General features: G+C 31.3%; 1 pseudogene; it reads left to right on the forward strand.

The window, feature by feature from the left end:
• The first annotated feature begins 6,909 nt into the window (after positions 1-6,909).
• LOC112474452 lies at positions 6,910-7,028 on the forward strand (annotated as a pseudogene).
• Positions 7,029-7,363: the final 335 nt, after the last annotated feature.

Consider the following 7,363-nt stretch of genomic DNA (forward strand, 5'->3'; position numbering starts at 1 on the left):
TCCCACGAGCCTGGATACAGTCTCGAAATCCTTTCCAACACAACATTTTGCGTAGCCACTACGGTTTATCCTAATTGGCCCTTATAATAAATTTAATTTCCATGAGCTTGAGAAGGGACTCATAAAGACAGATTGAGAGAATTGAGACCTCACTGAAAGGACAAACAGGGACATTCTCAATTCTAAACTTCACAAACCTCTAAATTCGTTGTAAGGGCTGTTGTTTCTCTGTGTACATAAGTGTTCAACATTATAATCTGCAGAGACAATCAATTCTGACAATTCACTATTTCATTGGAACTATAAAAATCAGCAGTTACTTCAGCTGGTTCAAATTAGGATATATAATTTTGTTTTTGCTTTGGAGATATTGTGGACTACAGACATTTTTGATTTAGCCCTTGATTACATTTACATTCTGCTGGATTCATCTAGCAGCATCATACTTTTTAACAGAAAACTTAAAGCCAAGAAAGGAAAAGAAAAAAATAAAATGTTATAATAAAAATAATTATTTAGCACCTGTTCACAGGTAGGACACTTATTGCAAAGTGTAATTAATTTTGAAGTGTCTGAGACATGCACGTTTAGAGTTTTAAAGATCTTAGAAATAATTGGAGCTAATTTTGTCATTTTACATAGGAAAGAACTGAGAATCAGAAAGGCTAAGTGATTTGTCCATGTTTACATGAATTATTATTGAAGAGCCTGAACTAGAAGCCAACGCCCTGACTCTCAGCTCACTGCTCTTGACATTACTCCTTGCTGGGTTATTTTTTTTTTTTTTTATCCAGTCTTTAAAAAATTTGAACAAGAACACCATTTATCAAAAATCCCAATTCACTTTTGTCTATTCTGAATCTTAAAGAGAGATGGATAGTTTTACATGTCTTTGAATCTAGGGATGTGAATAATATTACTAGTACTTTCTCCATTTTTCAGTTCTGTTCTTATCTATATATTCGCTTCATCCTCTCCTACTATATAAATACATTCTTTAAAAAATTTGAACAAGAACACCATTTATCAAAAATCCCAATTCACTTTTGTCTATTCTGAATCTTAAAGAGAGATGGATAGTTTTACATGTCTTTGAATCTAGGGATGTGAATAATATTACTAGTACTTTCTCCATTTTTCAGTTCTGTTCTTATCTATATATTCGCTTCATCCTCTCCTACTATATAAATACATTTTTCATGTGGAGGGACAAGTTATGGGAACAGCTATAGATAGCCCAGGTTCATTCAGATTAATCAAGATTAGACCCCAGAAGAAACAGAGAGTTGTTCTTTCCCAATGTTTGTATATAAAAATCATAAGGATGGACCCTTATTAGCCTAGCTTAAGTCATACATAAATCCCCCAATCAATCTTTGTGATCAAGAGAATGGAGCACTTTGATTGACTCAAGCCAATCTCTTGTGGCCTGAGTGGCTCAGTACAGTGACTGGCAGCCTCACCAGAAGTCTCCAGGGCTCAGAGTGGGGTGGAATTGCCAGGGAGTAGACACTATTGTCAGAAAATGGCATAAAAGGATATAAGCTGACCAAAATATATGTCTTTTTTTGATAGTATATTTCAGTGCAAACACACACACACTCACACACTTCTTCCCAGATAACATATAGGTGGAGATGCATATATATGCAATGTCTTGTCCTACTAATGCAATTATCCCACATTCAGTTAGAAACACACAACTTTTCCCTAAAAATCTAAACAAAAAATCACATCAGTTGATTCATCTCTGGGCAGTGAGTAATACTTTTTATGTGATCTGTTTTTTTTTTTTTTTTTATAATCCTAAATGTAGAGTTAAATGATGAATTTAAATAATCTAGAATAAACATGTAATGGTGGCGAGAGAATAATTTCATTAAAATCAAGAAAAAGTAACATATAGTTGTTCCTGGTCCAGAATATCATACATTCTTTGGAAGGGAACAAGAACTAATTTGTTGTTTCCGTTTTTCTTGAAAACTACACATAAATGATGCCACAGTAGAATCGTAAAAATGTTATCTCTCCTTAGCAAAATTCTCAGCCTCTTTTCTGTGTTCCTCTCACCTTTGTGCTTGCCTGAGAATTGGTCATCCATTGATGACCTCTTTTCTCACACAGTCTAAGGAAGGACAATATTTTCTTTTGTACCTCAGAGCCTGGGAGAATTTTTCATGTCCTTATTTTTCATTATCTTTCTAAAAGGAGAAACTTTCCTTCTCCAAATAGCATGTAGTTACTATTCCCATTCTTGTCATTATCATCTTTTTATGTCCCAGCAAATCCCTCATTCATTGAAAATTTAGCACTTACACAAATATCTTTATTTCTGTGTCTATCATACATCCATTTAAGTGCTGCACAGAGCCATAATGGACCCTGAGGCAAAAGAAAAATGTGTGCCCCTCAATACAGATATCAAAATATCCCCCTATATTTTGAACCAAATGGAAAAAGTTAATAAAATTATACAATCAAAACACATGACTACATATCAAGCCCCCCTATTGCCTAATCTATTTGCACAACAATGCTTACCCCCATAAATTCACCTAGTAGTAGATACAAGCTCATAGGATACAAGGAACTACAGGCTTTTGGAAATGACTGTGTGCATTAATAAAACAGTGTTTGAACATGTGTTATATGCCACAAACCATGTAAACAATTTTCACAGATTATCTCATTTAATCCTAGGTGTTTTACCCATTTCTTTCTAAGCTTCATTAGAGCAAAGACCATGTCAATCTTGCTCACGTGGACATATTGTATCTCTAATACCTAGCATAGTGACAGGCCCTTGATATGAGTTATAATGGTAATAATATAAACATTGAAATAGAACAGAAAGTGAACTGGGAAAAAAAAATCTTTAAATGAATTACATTTTTCCCAATATTTGCTTGAACTCTTTAAGACTGGATAATTTTGGATGGTTTTATGTTTGTGAAGAGGCTTTCCTAATTGAATTAGAATACTTCTGTTAAACAAACATGCCACAATAAACTAGATTCAGTATTAGTGGCTTTAAACTATAGATATTTTTTTCTTATCTTTTATAATGGGTTTATAAATGAAAAGTAATTCTACTTCTAGTAATATCAGATGTGGTAGTACCAATTCTTTTAAAAGAGACAATAATAAAAGCTAGACAAAATATTCGTAAAAGACTATATTTTAGAACTAATAAAATAATGAAGATTAGTAGGCCATAATCCAAATGAGACTAGAGGTTCAGGTTATCAACTTCTCTGTCTTGGAGGTTATCTGTTATCTTAGAAGGGGCACCTGAAGATTAGGCTGAGTTAAACTTTTGACAGTATTCATGCACTAGAACAGAGTTTTGGAGTACAGGCCCTTCCAAAAGAAAATTGACTTTATGAATATCCCTCACTGAAAAGCTGTACCTGGGAGTGAAAGGTAAATCTGAAATAGGCTTCCACAGGTCCTGAAGCTCATCCTCATATAATATTAAATCCAGAAATAGTATTAAGATAATCCTGAAAAGCTATTTCCCTGATATATGAGCAAAGTATTAATAATAATAAAATATAAATCTTCTCTGGAAGAAAATAATATCCTAGGTGACAGATTATTTCTACCAAGTGTTTGCAAATATAGTTTGAAGACATGGTTTAAAATATCCAGGCAATTACGCAGAAAACAACATGAACCAGCAGAAACAGAAATAATAGAAAACGGAAAAAGATCCCCAAAGCTTATGATATTAGAGATATTAGATATTGATTTTAAGAAAATTATACTATGTTCAAGGACATAAAAGATGAAATTGAGAATTTTGGAGAACAAAATGCTTTCCAAAAAATGGGAATCTTAGAACTGGAACAGCAAAATAACTGAAATTAAGAACTCATTTGAAGGATTTTATAGCAGATTAGGAACAGCCAAAGATAAGTAAAAAAAACATATTCAGACTGAAGCCCAGAGCAAAGGCTGAAAAATATAAATGATAGGGTACAAGATGACTGAGAATATGTTTATTAGGTATACAATTGAAGTTCTAAAAAGACAGATAATACTTTAAAAGATAATAATTGATAATTTTTTAAATCTGAAGAATGTCATCAAACCATAGCTTCAAGAAGTATAAAAAAATTTATGCAGAATTAGTATAAAAAACCACCCCAAGGCATACCAATCAGTAAAACCACTGAAAACCAAAGACAAAAGAAAAAAAAAGTCTAAATACAGCAAGAGAGAATAAGAGAGGTTACCTTGAAAAAAAGCATTGACTGTGACATACTGACTTTTATACAGAAAAATGTAAGCTAGAAGGCAATGAAATGACATCTTTAAAATGCTGAAAGAAAATAACTGACAACATAGAATTCCATTTCCACCTATAAATATCTTTCAAAAATGAAGGTAAAATAAGAACATTTTTAGAAATACAAAATATGGAGACTTAATCATGAGTCTAATTACAATGAAAAAGAAATTCTAGAAGTCACTAGATAGAGTGAGAGAACTGCAGAAACAAAATCAAGGAACAAAAAAGGTAAGCATATGAGAATATTTTAGTGGATACTGATTATATAAAACATTATTAATAATGCTTGGGTAGCTTTAAAATATAGAAATAATTAAATACATTTTTACAAGTGGCCTTAAAATACTTTTTAAAAGTATTCTAAAATCCTGGAGTCATGTAGCAAAAATAACAATTAGTATAGTAAGTAAAGAATAACTTTTTTTTTAAGAGACCACAAAAGAAGCTTAGCAGTCCATATCATGCAAGCTAAAAGAGGAAGGAAAGGAATTTTTTCAATTCAATCTAAAAGAATTCAAAAAAGGAAAGTAAAAGTACCCAAATAGTATGAATAGAAATAACTAAAGTGCTAAAACTCAAAAATAGTAGTAATTTCATTACATATAAAAAAACTGATGTTCCATTTAAAAGGTAAAGTCAGACTAGATTAAAAATATAAAACTCAACTATATACTGTTCATAAAACACAAATTTGAACTATAATGATACAAAAAAATGAAAAATAAAACAATTTTTTTAAAAAGATATATATTTTGTAGTATCAACCAAATAAAGCAGGCATGACAATATTCATACCAGACAAAACTAGCTCTAAAGCAAAATATATTTCGAGAGATAAAGAAACATAATACATAATGAAGAAAAGCTTATAACAAAGAATAGATAATATCAAATTTGAATGCACCTAATAATATATCTTTGAACTATAAAAAGCGAAAATTTACACAACTGTTTGAGAAAAAATAGATAAATCCACATACTTCTCACTGATTAAGTAAGAGGACAAAGCAAAATTAGAAAACATAAAAATATAGATTTGAATAATACAATTACCATAATTGTACATGTATAGTACAGTGCACCCGAAACTGCAGAATAAAAGTCTTTTCAAAATGAAACATATAATAGTTTTAAATTTTGCTGAACTATAAAATAAATCAAATATTTGAGTACTAAAATAATACAGAATACATGCTCTGGTCACAATACAATTATGCTCGTATCAACAGTAAAAATATCACTAGAAAATACTTATATGTTCAGAATTTTTAAAATATACTTGTAAATAACCCATGAGTCAAAGAAGAAATTTTAATGGAAAAATGTAAAGCTCTTAAGCTGATGATGCTGAAAAAATTGTGCATGAAAAGAAATTTATAATCATAAGAGCATACACAAAAGGAATGAGAGCTAGATGTCCATTTTAAGCAAGTCATAAAAAGAATAAGTGACAAAATGGAAAATCTAGAAGGCAGGAAAGAGTAAAAAAATGCAGGGAATTCAGAATCTAAAAAATGAACATATAATAGAGAAGATCAGCAGAGCTAAATATGTGTTCTTTAAAAAGAATAATAAAATGAATAAACCCTTAATAAGACCAACCAAGTATAAAAAAAGAAAAAAATGAGGTAAGAAGGAAGGAGAGAGAAATAACAGGTGTCAAGAAAAAAAAATGACATAATTGCATATCCTGTAGACATTAAAAATACAAGAGAATATTATGAGTGAATTTATGACTATTCGTTTCCCAGGCTTGCCATAACAAATTAACACAAACTGGATGGCTTAAAACAACGAAAATTTATTATATCGCTGTTTTGGAGGTCTGTTTTAAATAAAGTTGTTAGCAGGGTGGGGCTCTTTTTAAAGGTTCTGAGGAAGAGAAAGTGCCATGACTCTCTCCCAGCTTCTGGTGACTGTTGGCCATCTTTGGTGTTCCTGGGACTCTGAACAGCTGCATAACTCCATCCTCTGCCTCAATTTTCCCATGACTTCCCGCTGTGATTCTCCTGTTGTGTGTTTTCCCCTTTTCTTATAAGGGTAGTTATTGGATCTAGAGTTCACCCAGGTTGGTCTCATCTCAAGATCCTTTACTTAATTACTTCTGCAAAAAACCTTTTTCTAAATAAGGTCACATTCACAGGTACTAGGGTTAGAATTCGGACATATTTTTAGGTGCCCACAGTCCATCCACTTACAATGGCAACAAGTGTAAAAAAAATTATAGGAAATGGACAAACCTTTAGAAAAATACAAGTGATTAAAATTAACAAAAGGAGATATAGAAAATATGAATAGTCTAGTAAAGAAATTAAATCCATAATTTAAAGTTTCTCAAAGAAAAAACTCAAAGCTTAGACATCTTCTCTGGTAAATTTCACCAGATGTTTAAGAATAACTGAATGTCAATGTTAACACAAAATCTCCCAGGAAACAGATTAAAAAATTATTATTCAAATATATATTTTTTATGTTCATGATAACTTTGATATAAAACCAGACAGGAACATCACAAGAAAGTAAAATTACAAGCTACTCAATCATTTCATAAATATAGATGCAAAAATCCTAAAGAAAAAATAGGAAAACATCCCAACAATATTTTTAAAAAATAGGTCTATGGCCATGCCACCCTGAACAAGCCCGATCTCATCTGATCTCAGAAGCTAAGCAGAGTTGGGCCGGGTTAGTACTTGAATAAGAGACCACCTAGGAAGACCAGGTGCTGTAGACATTAAAAAAAAAAATAGGAAACCATCCTAACAATATACTCATGTCTAATTTTAGTTGAGTCCAGGATAACGAATTTGGTTTAACATTAGAAAATCATTGCTATAATTTACATTAAATAAAAGAGAAAAATCATATGAACATCTCAATAGATGTAGAAAAATTGTTTGATAAAATAGTCTTTGAAGTATGAGTATTTATAATATTAAGGATCTTCCTTAATCTGACAAATGGCCACGACACAAAATTTAGAGCAACAACTCATCTAATCACGAAATGCAAAAGTTTTTCTTGTGAAATTGGTAATAAAACACCAACGTTTCTATTTAACATAGTGTC

The sequence above is a fragment of the Pteropus alecto genome, unplaced genomic scaffold (assembly GCF_000325575.1).
Source record: "Pteropus alecto unplaced genomic scaffold, ASM32557v1 scaffold79, whole genome shotgun sequence".
Classification (NCBI taxonomy): Eukaryota; Metazoa; Chordata; class Mammalia; order Chiroptera; family Pteropodidae; genus Pteropus; species Pteropus alecto.